General features: G+C 39.9%; 1 protein-coding gene across 1 annotated transcript in view; it reads right to left on the bottom strand.

Moving 5' to 3' along the window:
* Positions 1-24,762, bottom strand: part of hlcs (holocarboxylase synthetase (biotin-(proprionyl-CoA-carboxylase (ATP-hydrolysing)) ligase)) — a 373,652-nt gene that overhangs the window by 178,374 nt on the left and 170,516 nt on the right. The gene's annotated exons all lie outside the window — the stretch shown is intronic.

Below are 24,762 nucleotides of genomic sequence, written 5' to 3'. Positions count from 1 at the left end.
TGTTTATTGTCATGGAAACATCACACAGACTTTGTTTGTAAAAAGACCAAACAAAGAATCTATTTTCTTTGTCATCTGCGCTCTTTTGGGGCGTCTCATCAGGTGCTGTTGCTGTTTTTCACTTCCATCATCCTCAGTGTTCTGCAGTATTGTAACGCTGTGTGGTTCAGCTGTCTGTCCGTCACTGCGAAATCTGGGCTTAGACAACTGCTTAAAATCTGCTCTAAGATACTGGGACAGTCTCTGGATGGTCAGTATGAAGCCGCATATCACAACAACATGATGCAGTTAGCAAAGAACATCGCCTCTGACCCCAGCCATGTCCTAAATTCTGAATATGTGCTTTTACCATCAGGGCGACGCTACTGTGTGCCGCGCTATAATAAAGTCAGGCTTAAGAACTCATTTATACATCAGTCTATATTGAAACTAAATGAGGAGCTGTGTTCATACAGTCAGAGTGTGAAGCCAAATGATGATTGTTTATTGTTGTTTTTTTGTGTGTGATGTAATTGTTTTAATGTATGATGTCTATTGTTCTTGTGTTATACGGAGTTGCTGAACATGCAAAACAAATTTCAGATCCATGATCTGACAATAAAGTTCATATCTATCTATCTATCTATCTATCTAGCTATTTAATTTCTCACAATATCGCTTTTGATCTTTGAGATCAAGAGTTGACACGTCGTCTGAAGTCATCTTCCCGTGTGTTTTCTCATTGCATCTGCTTGGAGTCTGGAGTTTTCTGCCTACCATCTGTGTGCGCATGTGCAGGAAAGACGGAAGTAAATAACAGTGATCTCTTCGATTATTATTATTCTCCTTGTGTCATTATTATCAATATTATTATCCTTCTTGTGTCATTATTACCATTACTATTCTTCTAACTGTATCATTATCATTTATACAAGGTCTGTTAGAAAAGTATCTGACCTTTTTATTTTTTGCAAAAACTATATGGATTTGAATCACGTGTGATTGCATCAGCCAAGCTTGAACCTTCGTGCGCATGCGTGAGTTTTTTTCATGCCTGTCGGCTGCGTCATTCGCCTGTGAGCAGGCTTTGAGTGAGCACTGGTCCTCCCCCCTCGTCAGATTTTCATTGTGAGGAAAATGTCTGAACGGCTGGAGCAGCGCTGCATCAAATTTTTCCAGAAACAGTGAGAGACAGCCAGGTGGACACCATTCAGAAAATTCAGATGGCTTTCAGGGACGATTTTATGGGCATCACACAGATTAAGGAGTGTTACAGCCGGTTTAAAGACGGAGCACAATGGCAGAGGGTGCGCCACGCTCCGAGCGGAGATCGACAGGCTGAAACGACCAGATCATTTCCAAACTGAATGCTGTGTTGATCCGGGACGTCGTCTGACTACCAGAGAAATGGCAGAAAAGGTCGACATAGCACTTTTCTGGCACATTCCACTGTTAAAGGAGATTTTGTCATGAAAACAGGAGCGGAGGAATTCGCCACGGAGCCGCTAATGGCGCAGAACGAAAGCACCTCCGTGTTGGTCTCACAGGACATGTGACATGCCCAGATCTTCGACAATTTCTCGTATACTCATTCAACTGAAAAGCCACCCAAAGCCGTCTGAATCTTCTGAATGGTGGAAGAGCTGGGCATGTCCCGTGAGACTTCCAACACGGAGGTGCTTTTTGTTCTGCGCCATTACACGGCTCCGTCCTGACGCGCGAATTCCGCCGCACGTCTTTCATTACAAAATCTCCTATAACAGTGTAATGTGCCGAAAAAGTGCTATGTCCACCTCTCTTGCCATTTCTCTGGTAGTCACACGACGTCCTGGATCAACACAGCCTTCACTTTGGAAATAATCTAGTCGTTTCAGCCTGTCGATGGCCGCTCGAAGCGCGGCGTGCCCTCAGCTGCTGTGGGCCATCTTTAATCCAGTTGTAATGCTCCTTAATCTGTGTGATGCCCATAAGATCTTCACCAAAAGCCATCTGAATTTTTCAAATGGTTTCCACCTGGCTGTCTCTCACAGTTTCTGAAAACATTTTGATGCAGCAAAGCGACAGTCACTCAGCCATTTTCCTGACAATAAAAATCCACCGTGGGGGCTGGACCACTCCTCCAACAAAGCGTGCGAATGACGCAACCGACAGGCGTGAAAAAAGGTTCAAGCTTGGCTGATGCAATCACACGTGATTCAAATCCATATGGTTTTTGCAAAAAATAAAAAGGTCGGATCCTTTTCTAACAGACCTCGTATTATTATCCTTCTTGTGTCATCATTATCTATATTATACAACCCCAAATCCAATGAAGTTGGGATGTTGTGTAAAACTACGAAGCCACACTGTTGTAACACGTGCAGAATGTGGCTTGGCATTGTCTTGCTGAAATAAGCAAGGACGTCCCTGAAAAAGACGTTGCTTGGATGGCAGCATGTGTTGCTCCAAAACCTGGATGTACCTTTCAGCATTGATGGTGCCATCACAGATGTGTAAGTTGTCCATGCCATGGGCACTAACACACCCCCATACCATCACAGATGCTGGCTTTTGAACTTTGCCCTGGTAACAATCTGGATGGTCTTTTTGCAGACAAAAGAGGAAAAAGTGGACTCATCAGACCACAGCACACGTTTCCACTTTGTGTCTGTCCATTTCAAATGAGCTCGGCCTAGAGAAAGCGGCGGAGTATCTGGATGTTGTTGATGTGTGGCTTTCACTTTGCATGGTAGTTTTAACTTGCACTTGTAGATGTAGTGACAAACTGTGTTAACTGACAATGGTTTTCTGAAGTGTTCCTGAGCCCATGCAGTAAGATCCTTTACACAATGATGTCGGTTTTTAATGCAGTGCCACCTGAGGGATCGAAGGTCACGGGCATTCAGTGTTGGTTTTTGGCCTTGCCGCTTATGTGTAGAAAGTTCTCCAGATTCTCTGAATCTTCTGATTACACTGGTCAACAATGGTTTTGCTACCTGGTGAATATTAGCTGATATGAGGTATTTCAGGTATGCTGATTCCAAATCTGTAATCAGAATTTGTCTAGCACATCAGGTTCTTGAGTTATGCACATGACAATATTTAGCTAATCTATTGCTATTATGGCGCTTCTCATGCAAATGTAGATTGTGTTAAAATTTTCTAATTTTAGAATAAAACAGAATTTAGCACTTTGGGTGATTTTGGGTTGCTGAATCTAAATATGGCAAAACAATTAAATCAATAAACTGCCAATATTGAGGGCCAACATTGCCAGAAATTTGTAATTTTTGTTGTGTGGGCCACTGAAGAGGAGGTACTGCTGGCCCACCACCACCAGATGGAACCCTGCTTGAAGTGCGGGCTTCAAGCACGAGAGGGCGTCGGAGCCACTGGGAGTGACAGCTGTCACTTATCAGCACCAGCTGTCACTCATCTAACTCATCACAATCACCATAAAGGCCGGACTGCAACTCCACCTCCTCGCCGAGAAATCAGTTACCAGAAGAGGTAATTTCTCTGCTGAACTTAACACTGACTTATAGTCTGAACTTCTTTGCAGCCATTTTCCTGTGGTGTTGCCTTATCTGTGGGATTGGCGTTTGGTGTGATCAGCGACGGCTTCAGATAAATGGTTAGACAGGAGCTGCACGAGTGTGTGATTGGAGGTGGAGGTGCTCCCTCCCAAAGGAACACACACTGTGGAATTACTGAGTGTGCGAACTCACACTCATCTATACTGTTTCTGTTCTCTGCCAGCAGTACCAGGTCTGACAGCTGGAGACGGTGGCCACCTGGGGATCCAGGACTTGGCGTCTCCGGTGTTCTTCAGGTCCGTTGGCGGTGAGGGCCGTGTGGGATCCGGCTCGGTTCTGGATGGACGTCTCCTATCCTCAAGCCTGCCTACATGTCACTCAACATATAATTGTCTGTACTAACAAAACTGTATTTGTCTGTATTCCATTGTGCACTTCACAACATTAAATTGTTACTGTTTGGCTTATCCATTGTCCGTTCATTTTACGCCCCCTGTTGTGGGTCCGTCTTCCTACACTTTCACAATTTTTTTATAATGATTGCTTTGATCAGTCTACAGATGAAAAGTTTTTGTGGTACATGTACATCAAGTGATGGAATACTGCTGGAGCACTGAATACATACACACACACACACACACACACACACATATATATATATATATATATATATATATATATGATTAATCTAGCCTCAAAAATAGTTTGTCAATGTTCTAAAATCTGTCTCTTATTCTCCTTGTGTCCTTACTATTATCATAATAATTCTCCTTGTGCCATTATTATTATTATTATTATTATTATTATTATTATTATTATTATTATTATTATTATTATTATTATTCTCCTCCTTGTGTCAGTATTATTATAATTCTCCTTGTGCCATTATTATTATTATTATTATTCTCCTTGTGTCAGTATTATTATAATTCTCCTTGTGCCATTATTATTATTATTATTATTATTGTTATTATTCTCCTTGTGTCAGTATTACTATAATTCTCCTTGTGTCATTGCTATTATTAATAATACTATTCTCCTTGTGTCAGTATTATTAGAATTCTCCTTGTGTCATTATTATTATTAATAATACAATTCTCCTTGTGTCAGTATTATTATAATTCTCCTTGTGTCATTATTATTATTAATAATATTATTCTCCTTGTGTCAGTATTATTATAATTCTCCTTGTGTCATTATTATTATTCTCTTTGTTGTTGTGTGGGCCGCTGAAGAGGAGGTACTGCTGGCCCACCACCACCAGAGGGCGCCCTGCTTGGAGTGCGGGCTCCAAGCACGAGAGGGCGCCAGACCCAGAAGAAGTGACAGCTGTCACTTATCCTCTGCACCAGCTGTCACTCGTTATCATCACTACCATAAAACCCGGACTGCAACTCCACCTCCCCGCCGAGAAATCGACTACCAGAACCAAGGTAATTTCTCTGCTGACACGTTTCGTTGTGTAATATCACAACATTAAATTGTTACCTTTTGGCTTACTCATTGTCCGTTCATTTGCGCCCCCTGTGGTGGGTCCGTGCTACGACACCTTCCCAACAGGATTTCTCGGCCATCGTCATGGACTCCGAGGGGCGTCAACTCCAGCTTGAACGGCCAATGGAAGAGCCAGGAGCGCAGGCGTCAGCGGGAGGCGGGTTGAGTGAGCTGCAGCAGATCTTAACCGCCTTCAAGGCCCGGTTAGAATTTGTGACCGAGCAGAGTGTCCTCCTTAATCGGAGGGTGGAGGCTCTCACCGCCAGGGTGGAAGCGCGCGATCAGGGCGCTGCTGCAGCCACTCCTCTGGCTGGTCCTGGGCCCGTATTAGACGTTCCACTGGTCGTTCAACGAACCCCCCCACCGTCCCCTGAAGCATACATAAGCCCTCCGGAACCGTACGGGGGCTGTGTCGAGACGTGCGCGGACTTCCTCATGCAGTGTTCGCTCGTCTTTTCACAGCGCCCCGTCATGTACGCATCAGACGCTAGCCGGGTGGCTTATGTTATTAATTTGCTTCGAGGAGAGGCACGCGCATGGGCTACGGCGCTTTGCGAGCAGAATTCATGGCTCCTAACGTCTTATACTGGGTTTGTACGGGAATTCAAACAAGTGTTTGATCATCCCAACAGAGGCGAGACCGCTTCGAACGTGCTGCTGTCGATGAGACAGGAGCGCCGTAGCGCAGCCGAGTATGCAGTCGGCTTCCGCATCGCGGCAGCGAGGTCCGGCTGGAATAACGTTGCGCTCCGCGCCGCCTTTGTAAATGGACTGTCCCCGGTCCTCAAGGAGCACCTACTGGCCAAGGAGGAACCGCGGGAATTTGACGGGCTGATCGATTTGGTTATACGTTTAGACAACCGTTTAAGCGAGCATCGTCGGGAGCAGGCCGGGAGGCATGACCGGGCACGAGTCGTCCCTCCCCCTTCCGGTTCCGACAAGGTGACGTCGTCCCCACGCTTCACTGCCAGAGAGCTCCGTGTGGCTACAGCTCCCCCTGCTGAGGAGGCTAGGGACACGAGTAGGGCCAAATTAAAGTCAAACATCAGACAAAGGAGGCTGGCCCACGGGGAGTGTTTCGTCTGCGGCTCTTGCGAGCACATGCAGAAGGACTGCCCTAAAACGGTCAAACTACAACGCCCGTCCTTAGAAACTGGGCTAAGGGTGGGTCATAACACGCACGCGGGAAAACCCCGCAAATCTGCACGAATCCCAGTAACAATCCTTTGTGGGGATTTAACCCTTCATGCCCCAGCACTGATAGACACAGGGTCTGAAGGGAATCTGCTGGACAGCAGATGGGTAAAGGAAGTAGGGCTCCCTCTGGTGGCTCTGCCGGCACCATTGCAGGTGCGAGCACTAGATGGCACCCTGCTTCCATTAATCACACATCAGACACAACCAGTGACTTTGGTTGTGTCTGGGAATCACAGGGAGGAGATAGTGTTCCATGTAACACCTTCTACCTCCCGAGTGATTTTGGGCTTTCCATGGATGGTGAAGCACAATCCCCGGATTGATTGGCCGTCTGGGGTTGTGACGCAGTGGAGCGAAACCTGCCACCGGGAGTGCTTAGGATCCTCGGTTCCTCCCGGCACTACGGCTAATGAGGAGGTCAAAGTTCCCCCCAATCTATCGGCGGTGCCAAAGGAGTACCACGATCTTGCTGACGTTTTCAGCAAAGATCTGGCACTCACGCTTCCCCCGCACCGACCGTATGATTGTGCCATCGATTTGGTCCCGGGCGCTGAGTACCCGTCCAGCAGGCTGTACAACCTCTCACGTCCGGAACGCGAATCAATGGAGACCTACATCCGGGACTCCTTAGCTGCCGGGCAGATCCGGAACTCCACCTCCCCGATGGGTGCTGGTTTCTTTTTTGTGGGCAAGAAAGACGGCGGACTCCGTCCATGCATTGATTACAGAGGGCTGAACGAGATCACGGTTCGCAACCGATACCCGTTACCTCTGTTAGATTCAGTGTTCACGCCCCTGCATGGAGCCCAAATTTTCACAAAATTGGATCTTAGAAACGCGTACCACCTGGTTCGGATCCGGAAGGGAGACGAATGGAAGACGGCATTCAACACCCCGTTAGGTCATTTTGAGTACCTGGTCATGCCGTTCGGCCTCACTAACGCCCCCGCGACGTTCCAAGCTTTGGTAAATGACGTCTTGCGGGACTTCCTGCATCGGTTCGTCTTCATATATCTGGACGATATACTCATCTTTTCCCCGGACCCTGAGACCCATGTCCAGCATGTACGTCAGGTCCTACAGCGGTTGTTGGAGAACCGGCTGTTTGTGAAGGGCGAGAAGTGCGAGTTCCACCGCACTTCTTTGTCCTTCCTGGGGTTCATCATCTCCTCCAACTCCGTCGCCCCGGATCCGGCTAAGGTTGCGGCGGTGAGAGATTGGCCCCAACCAACAAGCCGCAGGAAACTACAGCAGTTCCTAGGCTTTGCAAATTTCTACAGGAGGTTCATTAAAGGTTACAGTCAGGTAGTTAGCCCCCTGACTGCCCTGACCTCCACCAAGGTCCCCTTCGCCTGGTCGGATCGGTGCGAAGCCGCGTTCCAGGAGTTGAAACGCCGGTTCTCGACTGCACCAGTTCTGGTGCAGCCTGATCCTGATCGCCAGTACATAGTAGAGGTGGACGCCTCTGACTCAGGGATAGGAGCCGTGCTGTCCCAGAGCGTGGAGGCTGATAAAGTCCTCCATCCTTGTGCCTTTTATTCCCGCAGGTTGACCCCAGCTGAACGGAACTATGACGTCGGCAATCGGGAACTTCTTGCGGTGAAGGAGGCTCTTGAAGAGTGGAGACACCTGCTGGAGGGGGCATCGTTGCCCTTCACGGTTTTCACTGACCATCGGAACCTGGAGTACATCCAGCCAAGCGGCTGAACCCCAGGCAAGCCCGCTGGTCTCTGTTCTTCGGGCGCTTTGACTTCCAGATCACGTATCGCCCCGGGACCAAGAACCAAAAACCAGATGCATTGTCCCGGGTACACGAAGAAGAAGCCAAAGCGGGGCTGTCGAACCCCACCGAGACCATCATCCCCGAGTCCACTGTCGTGGCCACCCTCACCTGGGACGTGGAGAAGACCGTCCGGGAGGCCCTGACAAGGAGCCCGGACCCGGGGACTGGCCCCAAGAACAGACTGTACGTCCCACCAGAGGCAAGAGCTGCCGTATTGGACTTCTGTCAGGGGTCCAAGCTCTCCTGTCATCCCGGAGTGCGTAGGACCATGGCAGTAGTCCAGCAGCGCTTCTGGTGGGCGTCCCTGGAAACCGACGTCCGGGACTACGTCCAGGCCTGTACCATCTGCGCCAGGGGCAAGGCAGACCATCGGAGGACGACGGGACTCCTCCAGCCCCTGCCGGTGCCTCATCGCCCCTGGTCTCACATCGGCCTGGACTTCATCACGGGCCTCCCGCCGTCCCAGGGCAACACTGTTATTCTCACGATAGTGGACCGGTTCTCCAAGGCGGCCCACTTCATGGCCCTCCCGAAGCTCCCGACAGCCCAGGAGACGGCAGACCTTCTGGTCCACCACGTCATGCGGCTGCATGGGATACCATCGGACATTGTATCAGATCGTGGTCCCCAGTTCTCTTCGCAGGTGTGGAAGAGTTTCTGTAAGGAGCTGGGGGCCACCGTGAGTCTCTCGTCCGGGTACCACCCCCAGACCAACGGCCAGGCAGAGCGGGCTAACCAGGAGTTGGAACAGGCCCTTCGCTGCGTCACCTCCGCGCACCCGGCGGCCTGGAGTCACCATCTGGCCTGGATCGAGTATGCCCATAACAGCCAAGTCTCGTCTGCTACCGGCCTCTCCCATGTTTGGGGTTCCAGCCCCCATTGTTCCCGCTGGTGGAGGGAGAGGTCGGTGTGCCCTCGGTCCAGGCCCACCTCAGGAGGTGCCGCCGGGTGTGGCGGACCGCCCGCTCTGCCCTGTTAAAAGCCCGGACGAGGGCCAAGACCCATGCGGACCGCCGACGTTCCCCGGCCCCAACATACCAGCCCGGGCAGGAGGTGTGGCTCTCGACCAAGGACATCCCTTTGTGTGTCGACTCCCCAAACTAAAGGACAGATTCATCGGACCCTTTCGTATCCTCAAGATCATCAACCCGGCCGCAGTGAAGCTTCAACTCCCGGCTTCACTGCGGATTCACCCTGTCTTTCATGTTTCCCGTCTCAAACCACACCACACCTCGCCCCTCTGTACTCCGGGACCTACGCCGCCTCCTGCCCGGCTCATTGATGGGGAGCCTGCCTGGACAGTCCGCAGGCTCCTGGACGTCCGTCGTAAGGGCCGGGGTTTCCAATATCTGGTGGACTGGGAGGGGTATGGACCTGAAGAACGCTCCTGGGTGAAGAGGAGCTTCATCCTGGACCCGGCCCTCCTGGCCGAATTCTACACAAGACATCCGGACAAGCCTGGTCAGACGCCAGGAGGCGCCCGTTGAGGGGGGGGTCCTGTTGTGTGGGCCGCTGAAGAGGAGGTACTGCTGGCCCACCACCACCAGAGGGCGCCCTGCTTGGAGTGCGGGCTCCAAGCACGAGAGGGCGCCAGACCCAGAAGAAGTGACAGCTGTCACTTATCCTCTGCACCAGCTGTCACTCGTTATCATCACTACCATAAAAGCCGGACTGCAACTCCACCTCCCCGCCGAGAAATCGACTACCAGAACCAAGGTAATTTCTCTGCTGACACGTTTCGTTGTGTAATATCACAACATTAAATTGTTACCTTTTGGCTTACTCATTGTCCGTTCATTTGCGCCCCCTGTTGTGGGTCCGTGCTACGACACCTTCCCAACATTTGTGTCCTTACTATTATCATAATAATTCTCCTTGTGCCATTATTATTATTATTATCATCATTCTCTTTGTGTCCTTATTATTATTCTCCTTGTATCATTATTATTATAATTCTCTTTGTGTCCTTATTATTATTCTCCTTGTATCATTATTATTATAATTCTCTTTGTGTCATTATTATTATTCTCCTTGTGTCATTATTATTATAATTGTCTTTGTGTCAAGTGCTTGCTCACAGGGGGTCGTTTTGACCAATATAAAGCGCCTTGGGGCAACTGTTTGTTGTGATTTGGCGCTATATAAAAAAACTGATTGATTGATTGATTGATTATTATTATTCTCCTTGTGTCCTTACTATTATCATAATAATTCTCCTTGTGCCATTATTATTATTATTATCATCATCATTCTCTTTGTGTCCTTATTATTATTCTCCTTGTGTCATTATTATTATAATTCTCCTTGTGTCAGTATTATTATTATTCTCCTTGTGTCAGTATTATTATTATTCTCCTTGTGTCATTATTATTATTAATAATACTATTCTCCTTGTGTCAGTATTATTATTATTCTCCTTGTGTCATTATTATTATTATTCTCCTTGTGTCATTATTATTATACTCCTTGTGTCATTATTATTATTAATAATACTATTCTCCTTGTGTCAGTATTATTATAATTCTCCTTGTGTCAGTATTATTATAATTCTCCTTGTGTCAGTATTATTATTAATAATACTATTCTCCTTGTGTCAGTATTATTATAATTCTCCTTGTGTCAGTATTATTATTAATAATACTATTCTCCTTGTGTCAGTATTATTATAATTCTCCTTGTGTCAGTATTATTATAATTCTCCTTGTGTCAGTATTATTATTAATAATACTATTCTCCTTGTGTCAGTATTATTATTATTCTCCTTGTGTCAGTATTATTATTATTCTCCTTGTGTCATTATTATTATTAATAATACTATTCTCCTTGTGTCAGTATTATTATTATTCTCCTTGTGTCAGTATTATTATTATTCTCCTTGTGTCATTATTATTATTAATAATACTATTCTCCTTGTGTCAGTATTATTATTATTCTCCTTGTGTCAGTATTATTATAATTCTCCTTGTGTCAGTATTATTATTAATAATACTATTCTCCTTGTGTCAGTATTATTATTATTCTCCTTGTGTCAGTATTATTATTATTCTCCTTGTGTCATTATTATTATTAATAATACTATTCTCCTTGTGTCAGTATTATTATTATTCTCCTTGTGTCAGTATTATTATTATTCTCCTTGTGTCATTATTATTATTAATAATACTATTCTCCTTGTGTCAGTATTATTATAATTCTCCTTGTGTCATTATTATTATTAATACTATTCTCCTTGTGTCAGTATTATTATAATTCTCCTTGTGTCAGTATTATTATAATTCTCCTTGTGTCAGTATTATTATTAATAATACTATTCTCCTTGTGTCAGTATTATTATAATTCTCCTTGTGTCATTATTATTAATAATACTATTCTCCTTGTGTCAGTATTATTATAATTCTCCTTGTGTCAGTATTATTATAATTCTCCTTGTGTCATTATTATTATTAATAATACTATTCTCCTTGTGTCAGTATTATTATTCTCCTTGTGTCAGTATTATTATTATTCTCCTTGTGTCATTATTGTTATTATTGTCCTTGTGTCATTATTGTTATTAATACTATTCTCCTTGTGTCAGTATTATTATAATTCTCCTTGTGTCATTATTATTATTAATACTATTCTCCTTGTGTCAGTATTATTATTAATAATACTATTCTCCTTGTGTCAGTATTATTATAATTCTCCTTGTGTCAGTATTATTATAATTCTCCTTGTGTCAGTATTATTATTAATAATACTATTCTCCTCGTGTCAGTATTATTATAATTCTCCTTGTGTCATTATTATTATTAATAATACTATTCTCCTTGTGTCAGTATTATTATTATTCTCCTTGTGTCAGTATTATTATTATTCTCCTTGTGTCAGTATTATTATTATTCTCCTTGTGTCATTATTATTATTAATAATACTATTCTCCTTGTGTCAGTATTATTATTATTATCCTTGTGTCATTATTATTATTATTCTCCTTGTGTCAGTATTATTATTATTCTCCTTGTGTCATTATTATTATTATTCTCCTTGTGTCAGTATTATTATTATTCTCCTTGTGTCATTATTATTATTAATAATACTATTCTCCTTGTGTCAGTATTATTATAATTCTCCTTGTGTCAGTATTATTATTAATAATACTATTCTCCTTGTGTCAGTATTATTATAATTCTCCTTGTGTCAGTATTATTATTAATAATACTATTCTCCTTGTGTCAGTATTATTATAATTCTCCTTGTGTCATTATTATTAATAATACTATTCTCCTTGTGTCAGTATTATTATAATTCTCCTTGTGTCAGTATTATTATAATTCTCCTTGTGTCATTATTATTATAATTCTCCTTGTGTCATTATTATTATTAATAATACTATTCTCCTTGTGTCAGTATTATTATTCTCCTTGTGTCAGTATTATTATTATTCTCCTTGTGTCATTATTGTTATTATTGTCCTTGTGTCATTATTGTTATTAATACTATTCTCCTTGTGTCAGTATTATTATAATTCTCCTTGTGTCATTATTATTATTAATACTATTCTCCTTGTGTCAGTATTATTATAATTCTCCTTGTCATTATTATTATTAATACTATTCTCCTTGTGTCAGTATTATTATTAATAATACTATTCTCCTTGTGTCAGTATTATTATAATTCTCCTTGTGTCATTATTATTATTAATACTATTCTCCTTGTGTCAGTATTATTATTAATAATACTATTCTCCTTGTGTCAGTATTATTATTAATAATACTATTCTCCTTGTGTCAGTATTATTATAATTCTCCTTGTGTCAGTATTATTATAATTCTCCTTGTGTCAGTATTATTATTAATAATACTATTCTCCTTGTGTCAGTATTATTATAATTCTCCTTGTGTCATTATTATTATTAATAATACTATTCTCCTTGTGTCAGTATTATTATTATTCTCCTTGTGTCAGTATTATTATTCTCCTTGTGTCAGTATTATTATTATTCTCCTTGTGTCATTATTATTATTAATAATACTATTCTCCTTGTGTCAGTATTATTATTATCCTTGTGTCATTATTATTATTATTCTCCTTGTGTCAGTATTATTATTATTCTCCTTGTGTCATTATTATTATTATTCTCCTTGTGTCATTATTATTATTATTCTCCTTGTGTCATTATTATTATTAATAATACTATTCTCCTTGTGTCAGTATTATTATAATTCTCCTTGTGTCAGTATTATTATTAATAATACTATTCTCCTTGTGTCAGTATTATTATTAATAATACTATTCTCCTTGTGTCAGTATTATTATAATTCTCCTTGTGTCAGTATTATTATTAATAATACTATTCTCCTTGTGTCAGTATTATTATAATTCTCCTTGTGTCAGTATTATTATAATTCTCCTTGTGTCATTATTATTATTAATAATACTATTCTCCTTGTGTCAGTATTATTATTATTCTCCTTGTGTCAGTATTATTATTATTCTCCTTGTGTCATTATTATTATTCTCCTTGTGTCAGTATTATTATTATTCTCCTTGTGTCAGTATTATTATAATTCTCCTTGTGTCAGTATTATTATTATTCTCCTTGTGTCAGTATTATTATTATTCTCCTTGTGTCATTATTATTATTCTCCTTGTGTCAGTATTATTATTATTCTCCTTGTGTCAGTATTATTATTATTCTCCTTGTGTCATTATTATTATTATTCTCCTTGTGTCATTATTATTATTAATAATACTATTCTCCTTGTGTCAGTATTATTATAATTCTCCTTGTGTCAGTATTATTATAATTCTCCTTGTGTCAGTATTATTATAATTCTCCTTGTGTCATTATTATTATTAATAACACTATTCTCCTTGTGTCAGTATTATTATTATTCTCCTTGTGTCAGTATTATTATTATTCTCCTTGTGTCAGTATTATTATTATTCTCCTTGTGTCATTATTATTATTCTCCTTGTGTCATTATTATTATTAATAATACTATTCTCCTTGTGTCATTATTATTATTATTCTCCTTGTGTCAGTATTATTATTATTCTCCTTGTGTCAGTATTATTATTATTCTCCTTGTGTCATTATTATTATTCTCTTTGTGTCCTTACTATTATCATAATAATTCTCCTTGTGCCATTATTATTATTATTATCATCATCATTCTCTTTGTGTCATTATTATTATTCTCCTTGTATCATTATTATTATAATTCTCTTTGTGTCATTATTTTTATTCTCCTTGTGTCATTATTATTATAATTCCCTTTGTGTCATTATTATTATTCTCCTTGTGTCCTTACTATTATCATCATCATTCTCCTTGTGCCATTATTATTATTATTATCATCATCATCATTCTCTTTGTGTCATTATTATTATAATTCTCTTTGTGTCATTATTATTATAATTCTCTTTGTGTCATTATTTTTATTCTCCTTGTGTCATTATTATTATAATTCCCTTTGTGTCATTATTATTATTCTCCTTGTGTCCTTACTATTATCATAATAATTCTCCTTGTGCCATTATTATTATTATTATCATCATCATTCTCTTTGTGTCATTATTATTATAATTCTCTTTGTGTCATTATTATTATAATTCTCTTTGTGTCATTATTATTCTCCTTGTGTCATTATTATTATAATTCCCTTTGTGTCATTATTATTATAATTCCCTTTGTGTCATTATTATCATTATTATCATCATCATTCTCTTTGTGTCATTATTATTATAATTCTCTTTGTGTCATTATTATTATTCTCCTTGTGTCATTATTATTATAATTCTATTTGTGTCATTATTATTATTACTTGTTATGTGGGCCGCTGAAGAGGAGGTACTGCTGGCCCACCACCACCAGAGGGCGCCCTGCTTGGAGTACGGGCTCCAAGCACGAGAGGGCGCCAGACCCAGAAGAAGTGACAGCTGTCACTCATCACACCAGCTGTCACTCATTCACACCACCTACATAAACCGGACTGCAACTCCACCTCCCCGCCGAGAAATCAACTACCGAAGAGGTAACTTTCTCTGCTGACTCAAATCGTTGAGTAATAATCTGAACTTCTTTTGCAGCCGTTATCCTGTGGTGTCTGCCTTATCTGTGGGATTGGCGTTTGGTGTGATCAGCGACGGCTTCGCTTCACACTCCAATCAGATAAGTGGTAACAGGAGCTGCTAGTGTGTTCCTACTTGGAGGTGGAGGTTCTCCCTCCTAACTGTGTACAGACTGTGGGATTATTGAGTGTGCGAATTCACACTCATACATCTTATCTCTGCTTTCTGCCAGCAGTACCAGGGTCGACAGCCAAAGACAGAGGCCACCTGGGGACTCGGGACTTGGCGGCTCCGGTGTTCTTCAGGCCGTTGGTGGTGGAAGCCGTGTGGGACGCGGCTCATCTCTCGTCGGGGGTCTTCTATCTTCAAGCCTGCCCACACGTCAGCTGGTGTTAATTGTCTATTTATATTTTGTGTGAATTTAGTTGTGTGTTGTCACAACATTAAATTGTTACTTATTGGCTTATTCATTGTCCGTTCCTTTGCGCCCCCTGTTGTGGGTCCGTTCTACGACACCTTCCCAACAATTATTATTATTATTATTATTATCATTATTCTCCTTGTGTCAGTATTATTATAATTCTCGTTGTGTCATTGCTATTATCATAATAATTCTCTTTGTGTCATTATTATTACTATTCTCCTTATGTCATTATTATTATTATTATTATTATTCTCATTGTGTCAGTATTATTATAATTATTATTCTCATTGTGTCAGTATTATTATAATTATTATTCTCATTGTGTCAGTATTATTATAATTCTCGTTGTGTCATTGCTATTATCATAATAATTCTCTTTGTGTCATTATTATTACTATTCTCCTTATGTCATTATTATTATTATTATTATTCTCATTGTGTCAGTATTATTATAATTATTATTCTCATTGTGTCAGTATTATTATAATTATTATTCTCATTGTGTCAGTATTATTATAATTCTCGTTGTGTCATTGCTATTATCATAATAATTCTCTTTGTGTCATTATTATTACTATTCTCCTTATGTCATTATTATTATTATTATTATTATTCTCATTGTGTCAGTATTATTATAATTCTCCTTGTGTTATTGCTATTATAATAATTCTCCTTATTATTGTCCTTGTGTTCTTAATGTTCTTATAATTCTCCTTGTCATTATTATTATTATTCTCTTTGTGTCAGTATTATAATTATTATTATTCTCCTTGTGTCCTTAATATTATTATAATTCTCATTATTATTATTATTATTCTCCTTGTGTCCTTAATATTATTATAATTCTCCTTTTGTCAGTATTATTATTATTATTCTCCTTGTGTCATTATTATTATAATTTTCCTTGTGTCATTGTTGTTATTATTATAATTCTCCTTGTGTCATTATTATTATTATTATAATTCTCCTTGTGTCATTATTATTATTATTCTCTTTGTGTCAGTATTATTATTATTCTCCTTGTGTCCTTAATATTAGAATATGAGAAGAAAAAAAAAAAAAACTACCCTCAAATAAATGATTGTTAATATTGTGTCATATAATGTGCGTGGACTGCGCATGGGACATACTGAGACTGACAAATCACGCCGTCTTGTGGTGGACAAATTGTTAGAAAAGTGTGATGTACTGTGTGTTCAGGAGTCGTTTTTGGCAAAGCAGGACTTAGAAGGACTTAACTCTATGCATGCAGATTTTTATGGAGCAGGGGAATCTACCACTGACTGCAGCACCAAGTTGGTGCGGGGTAGAATCTCTGGAGGTGTTGCAGTGTTGTGGCATAAGAGATTGGACCGGCTGATTAAAGTGATAAGATTGGATGTTGACTGGGCCATAGGAATTGAGTTCAGTTGTGGAAATAAAAAGTTCATTATACTGAATATATATACACCCTATGAAAGCCCTTATAATGAGGATGAATACCTTAATAGGTTAGCCTGCATTGTGTCATTTATTCAAGACAATTCTTCTACTTGTGTTTATATCTTGGGAGATATGAATGCTGATGTGAGTGACTGTAAATCCTTATTTGGTAACCACTTAAGGCAGTTCTGCTCCAATAATGATTTGATTCTTTCTAGTGAAATGCTTTTGCCAGTGGACAGCTATACTTCTATCAGTGAAATGTGGCACACAACATCATGGCTAGATCACTGTATCTGCTCTGAGGATGCACATGACTCTTTAGAGGCTATGAGGATAAATTATGAATTTGCTATATCAGATCATGTCCCTTTCTCCTTGTCTATAAATGTGTGCAATTTACCCACTTATTTGCCCATGAATAATGAGACGCAAGAAGGAAAAATTTATTGGGACAAGCTGAACGCGCAGGATTTAAACTTGTATCACATCCAGTCTGATTTAGGGTTAAGTAATATTGAGTTACCAAAAAGCACAGTGGTTTGTTCTGACATGAATTGTAAAAATGCACAACATGGTGCAGAATTGTGCATACTGTATGAGAAAATTATAGATTCTCTTATTTCTATTAGGTCCTTGTATAAAACTAAAAAGTTCCAAGCCAAGCCGGGGTGGAATGTGTATGCAGAAGAGCTTCATGCTGAAACTAGAAGGGCTTTTAAATCATGGGTTAAATTTGGCAAACCTAGACATGGTCCTGTGTTTGAACATAAGAAACGGGCAAATGCTCATTTTAAATATGCCTTGCGTTTTATTAAGAGAAATGAAAACCTCTTGAAATCTGAGTCGCTTGCAAGGAAACTTCTGCAGAATAGTCCCACCGAATTCTGGAAAGAAATAAAAACAATGAACAATTTAAAAACATCCTTGCCAACTAATATAGAAATGGTCCTGACGAAATTATTCAATTATGGCGGAATCATTATGAATTGTTTAATTGTATTAAAAGTAATTCATTTGTGATGAACAGTATAGATAAACATGAGGAAGTGGTTATTTCTACACAAGAAATTAGTGATATTGTTATGAATTTGAGTAATAATAAGTCATGCGGTGTGGATAAAATATCGGCTGAGCATTTAAAATTTGCAAGCAGGAAATTGTTTTCCTTGTTGGCTATCTGTTTCACTGGGTTTTTAATTCATGGTATTTTACCTAATTCTATACTCTCTGTATTCTTAGTGCCTATTGTTAAGGATAAGTGTGGTAAAATAAATAATAAAGATAACTATCGGCCTATTGCTTTAGCCAGTACTGTATCCAAAGTCTTGGAAAGGGCTATACTTAATAGAATGGAGAAGTATTTGGTGACATCTGATAATCAATTTGGTTTTAAGTCAAAACTTGGCACTGATATGTGCATTTTTGCTCTTAAGGAGATTTTAGACTTTTATAATCGGTGCAATACTACTATTTTTATGTGTTTTATTGATGCCTCAAAAGCGTTTGATCATGTAAATCATGATAAATTGTTTTATAAATTGTATAATAGAGGAGTTCCGAAGTATTTATTGAGAATTTTAGTGTATGTGAAATGGGGAAATTATGTATCTTCCCCCTTTCATGTGAGGAATGGGGTAAGACAAGGTAGTATTCTTTCACCTTGCCTTTTTAATGTGTATATGGATGATCTATCTAATCTGCTGAATCAGTGTAGGACGGGCTGTGGGGTTGGCCATACAACCATAAACCACCTAATGTACGCTGATGATCTTGTAATTTTCTCCCCGTGTAGTGCTGGGCTGCAGCAGTTGTTGAAGGTTTGCTCACAGTATGGTTTGGATTTTGACATTAAATATAATGCAAAAAAGAGCAACATCATGATTGTCAGAAGTAAGGAGGACTCGAAATCGTGTTTTCCTGCTTTCTTTCTGTCAGGCAGCATTCTCCAAGTGTGTGATGAAGTAAAATACTTGGGACATTACATAACTGCTGACCTGTCTGATGATAGAGATATGTACAGGCAGCGGTGTATTCAATATGCACAAGCAAATATGCTTGCTCGTAAGTTCTCTATGTGCTCTGTATCTGTTAAAATTTCACTCTTTAAAGCATATTGCACTTCAATGTACACTGCCCATTTGTGGCGGCATTTCAAACAAAGCAGTATGCACAAACTTCAGGTTGCATACAATGATGGCATGAGAATACTGCTTAAGGTGCCGAGATGGAGTAGTGCCAGTCAGATGTTTGTAAATGTTAGTGTTCCAACTTGTGCTGCTGTGCTCAGAAACTTCATGTACAGATAGATGTGCAGATTTACAGATAGCGTAAACAGTATCATTCATATCCTGACCAGTCCTGTACAGAGCTCAGTCAGGTTTTCTTCTAGGCTGTGGAAACATTGGCGTATCAGTTTATATGGCCATGGATGAAATTGGTCTTTTTTATTGTTGTTGTTTGTTTTTTTTGTATGTTCTTTTGTGTTATTATGGACCTTGTGTCTGAAATAAAGTCTGATGATGATGATGATTATTATAATTCTCCTTGTGTCCTTAATATTATTATAATTCTCCTTGTGTCATTATTATTAATTATTCTCCTTGTGTCCTTAATATTATTATAATTGTCTTTGTGTCATTATTATTATTCTCCTTGTGTCAGTATTATTATAATTCTCTGTGTCATTATTATTATTATTATTCTCCTCGTGTCACTATTATTATTATTATTCTCCTTGTGTCCTTAATGTTATTATAATTCTGAGCTACTGGTGGTTGGCTCTCACTGCGGTATTGTATCACTTCCTGTTCCGGAGCACAGCGGTGTTTTTCTGTATCTGTTAGCTGTTTAATCTGCGCAGTTAGATTGATCTAGTTATCTAGATTACGATTTGTTTCACAGTGTAATCTTCACGTGCCTTAACTAAAGCACTCCCTCTGCTGAATCACCTCTAAATTATTTACACATTATTCACTTTGTGTGTTTTTAGGAATCCGCTAGCTTAGCGCAGCTACTAGCTCTTAGCCGGTTTAGCATGGCGCCTTATCCTGTCTCTCCCGCACTTTTCTGCTCTGGGTGTGAAATGTTTAGTTATTCCTTGGCCTCCTTTAGCAGTAATGGTACTTGTAATAAGTGTAGCTTATTCGTAGCTTTGGAAGCCAGGCTGGGCGAATTGGAGACTCGGCTCCAGGCCGACTGGGTGACTGTGAGGAGGAAGCGTAGTTCTAAACAGAAGCCCTGTGTACACCGCCAACCCGTTCACATTTCTAACCGTTTTTCCCCACTCGACGACACACCTGCCGAGGATCAAACTCTGGTTATTGGCGACTCTGTTTTGAGAAATGTGAAGTTAGCGACACCAGCAACCATAGTCAATTGTCTTCCGGGGGCCAGAGCAGGAGACATTGAAGGAAATTTGAAACTGCTGGCTAAGGCTAAGCGTAAATTTGGTAAGATTGTAATTCACGTCGGCAGTAATGACACCCGGTTACGCCAATCGGAGGTCACTAAAATTAACATTGAATCGGTGTGTAACTTTGCAAAAACAATGTCGGACTCTGTAGTTTTCTCTGGGCCCCTCCCCAATCAGACCGGGAGTGACATGTTTAGCCGCATGTTCTCCTTGAATTGCTGGCTGTCTGATTGGTGTCCAAAAAATGAGGTGGGCTTCATAGATAATTGGCAAAGCTTCTGGGGAAAACCTTGTCTTGTTAGGAGAGACGGCATCCATCCCACTTTGGATGGAGCAGCTCTCATTTCTAGAAATCTGGCCAATTTTCTTAAATCCTCCAAACCGTGACTATCCAGGGTTGGGACCAGGAAGCAGAGTTGTAGTCTTACACACCTCTCTGCAGCTTCTCTCCCCCTGCCATCCCCTCATTACCCCATCCCCGTAGAGACGGTGCCTGCTCCCAGACCACCAATAACCAGTAAAAATCTATTTAAGCATAAAAATTCAAAAAGAAAAAATAATATAGCACCTTCAACTGCACCACAGACTAAAACAGTTAAATGTGGTCTATTAAACATTAGGTCTCTCTCTTCTAAGTCCTTGTTAGTAAATGATATAATAATTGATCAACATATTGATTTATTCTGCCTTACAGAAACCTGGTTACAGCAGGATGAATATGTTAGTTTAAATGAGTCAACACCCCCGAGTCACACTAACTGTCAGAATGCTCGTAGCACGGACCGAGGAGGAGGATTAGCAGCAATCTTCCATTCCAGCTTATTAATTAATCAAAAACCCAGACAGAGCTTTAATTCATTTGAAAGCTTGACTCTTAATCTTGTCCATCCAATTTGGAAGTCCCAAAAAACAGTTTTATTTGTTGTTATCTATCGTCCTCCTGGTCGTTACTGTGAGTTTCTCTGTGAATTTTCAGACCTTTTGTCTGACTTAGTGCTTAGCTCAGATAAGATAATTATAGTGGGCGATTTTAACATCCACACAGATGCTGAGAATGACAGCCTCAACACTGCATTTAATCTATTATTAGACTCAATTGGCTTTGCTCAAAATGTAAATGAGTCCACCCACCACTTTAATCATATCTTAGAGCTTGTTCTGACTTATGGTATGGAAATTGAAGACTTAACAGTATTCCCTGAAAACTCCCTTCTGTCTGATCATTTCTTAATAACATTTACGCTGATGGACTACCCCAGCAGTGGGGAATAAGCTTCATTACACTAGAAGTCTTTCAGAAAGCACTGTAACTAGGTTTAAGGATATGATTCCTTCTTTATGTTCTCTAATGCCATATACCAGCACAGTGCAGAGTAGCTACCTAAACTCTGTAAGTGAGATAGAGTATCTCGTCAATAGTTTTACATCCTCATTGAAGACAACTCTGGATGCTGTAGCTCCTCTGAAAAAGAGAGCTTTAAATCAGAAGTGCCTGACTCCGTGGTATAACTCACATACTCGCAGCTTAAAGCAGATAACCCGTAAGTTGGAGAGGAAATGGCATCTCACTAATTTAGAAGATCTTCACTTGGCCTGGAAAAAGAGTCTGTTGCTCTATAAAAAAAAGCCCTCCGTAAAGCTAGGACATCTTACTACTCATCACTAATTGAAGAAAATAAGAACCCCAGGTTTCTTTTCAGCACTGTAGCCAGGCTGACAAAGAGTCAGAGCTCTATTGAGCCGAGTATTCCTTTAACTTTAACTAGTAATGACTTCATGACTTTCTTTGCTAATAAAATTTTAACTATTAGAGAAAAAATTACTCATAAGCATCCCAAAGACGTATCGTTATATTTGGTTAGACTCTTTCTCTCCGATTGTTCTGTCTGAGTTATTTTCATTAGTTACTTCATCCAGTCCATTAACATGTCTATTAGACCCCATTCCTACCAGGCTGCTCAAGGAAGCCCTACCATTATTTAATGCTTCGATCTTAAATATGATCAATCTATCTTTATTAGTTGGCTATGTACCACAGGCTTTTAAGGTGGCAGTAATTAAACCATTACTTAAAAAGCCATCACTTGACCCAGCTATCTTAGCTAATTATAGGCCAATCTCCAACCTTCCTTTTCTCTCAAAAATTCTTGAAAGGGTAGTTGTAAAACAGCTAACTGATCATCTGCAGAGGAATGGTCTATTTGAAGAGTTTCAGTCAGGTTTTAGAATTCATCATAGTACAGAAACAGCATTAGTGAAGGTTACAAATGATCTTCTTATGGCCTCAGACAGTGGACTCATCTCTGTGCTTGTTCTGTTAGACCTCAGTGCTGCTTTTGATACTGTTGACCATAAAATTTTATTACAGAGATTAGAGCATGCCATAGGTATTAAAGGCACTGCGCTGCGGTGGTTTGAATCATATTTATCTAATAGATTACAATTTGTTCATGTAATGGGGAATCTTCTTCACAGACTAAGGTTAATTATGGAGTTCCACAAAGTTCTGTGCTAGGACCAATTTTATTCACGTTATACATGCTTCCCTTAGGCAGTATTATCAGAAAGCATTGCTTAAATTTTCATTGTTATGCAGATGATACCCAGCTTTATCTATCCATGAAGCCAGAGGACACACACCAATTAGCTAAACTGCAGGATTGTCTTACAGACATAAAGACATGGATGACCTCTAATTTCCTGCTTTTAAACTCAGATAAAACTGAAGTTATTGTACTTGGCCCCACAAATCTTAGAAACATGGTGTCTAACCAGACCCTTACTCTGGATGGCATTACCCTGACCTCTAGTAATACTGTGAGAAATCTTGGAGTCATTTTTGATCAGGATATGTCATTCAATGCGCATATTAAACAAATATGTAGGACTGCTTTTTTGCATTTACGCAATGTCTCTAAAATCAGAAAGGTCTTGTCTCAGAGTGATGCTGAAAAACTAATTCATGCATTTATTTCCTCTAGGCTGGACTATTGTAATTCATTATTATCAGGTTGTCCTAAAAGTTCCCTGAAAAGCCTTCAGTTAATTCAAAATGCTGCAGCTAGAGTACTGACAGGGACTAGAAGGAGAGAGCATATCTCACCCATATTGGCCTCTCTTCATTGGCTTCCTGTTAATTCTAGAATAGAATTTAAAATTCTTCTTTTTACTTATAAGGTTTTGAATAATCAGGTCCCATCTTATCTTAGGGACCTCATAGTACCATATCACCCCAATAGAGCGCTTCGCTCTCAGACTGCAGGCTTACTTGTAGTTCCTAGGGTTTGTAAGAGTAGAATGGGAGGCAGAGCCTTCAGCTTTCAGGCTCCTCTCCTGTGGAACCAGCTCCCAATTCAGATCAGGGAGACAGACACCCTCTCTACTTTTAAGATTAGGCTTAAAACTTTCCTTTTTGCTAAAGCTTGCAGTTAGGGCTGGATCAGGTGACCCTGAACCATCCCTTAGTTATGCTGCTATAGACTTAGACTGCTGGGGGGTTCCCATGATGCACTGAGTGTTTCTTTCTCTTTTTGCTCTGTATGCACCACTCTGCATTTAATCATTAGTGATTGATCTCTGCTCCCCTCCACAGCATGTCTTTTTCCTGGTTCTCTCCCTCAGCCCCAACCAGTCCCAGCAGAAGACTGCCCCTCCCTGAGCCTGGTTCTGCTGGAGGTTTCTTCCTGTTAAAAGGGAGTTTTTCCTTCCCACTGTCGCCAAGTGCTTGCTCACAGGGTGTCATTTTGACCGTTCGGGTTTTTACGTAATTATTGTATGGCCTTGCCTTGCAATGTAAAGCGCCTTGGGGCAACTGTTTGTTGTGATTTGGCGCTATATAAATAAAATTGATTGAAATTGATTGATTGATAATTCTCCTTGTGTCATTATTATTATTATTATTATTATTATATCATCATCCTTGTGTCCTTAATATTATTATAATTCTCCTTGTGTCATTATTATTATTATTATTATTATTATTCTCCTTGTGTCATTATTATTATTATTATTATTATTATTATTCTCCTTGTGTCCTTAATATTATAATTCTCCTTGTGTCATTATTATTATTATTATTCTCCTTGTGTCCTTAATATTATAATTCTCCTTGTGTCATTATTATTATTATTATTATTATTATTATTATTATTCTCATTGTGTCCTTAATATTATTATAATTCTCCTCGTGTCATTATTATTATTATTAGAATTGTCCTTGTGTCATTATTATTATTATTAGAATTATTATTATTAAGTTTCATGTTAATACCATGAGTGAAATGTGTAGTGGTTTTATTGTCTTCAGCCACTATCTTTGTTTGTCAAATTACAACCACCTATTTACAGCAGCTGTGTGTGTGTGTGTGTTGCTAACTAAGTCATTAGTAAGTCATCTTTATATTAAAAGTGTGAGTGATTTTAAGTTCATTGGATGACAAGAAAGTGAAAACATTTACTTCCATTGTGGTCCATTTAA

The sequence above is a fragment of the Thalassophryne amazonica genome, chromosome 9 (assembly GCF_902500255.1).
Source record: "Thalassophryne amazonica chromosome 9, fThaAma1.1, whole genome shotgun sequence".
In the NCBI taxonomy this organism is placed as follows: domain Eukaryota; kingdom Metazoa; phylum Chordata; class Actinopteri; order Batrachoidiformes; family Batrachoididae; genus Thalassophryne; species Thalassophryne amazonica.
Note: the sequence above shows the minus strand (reverse complement) of the source record. Positions and strands in the feature narration are given on the sequence as shown.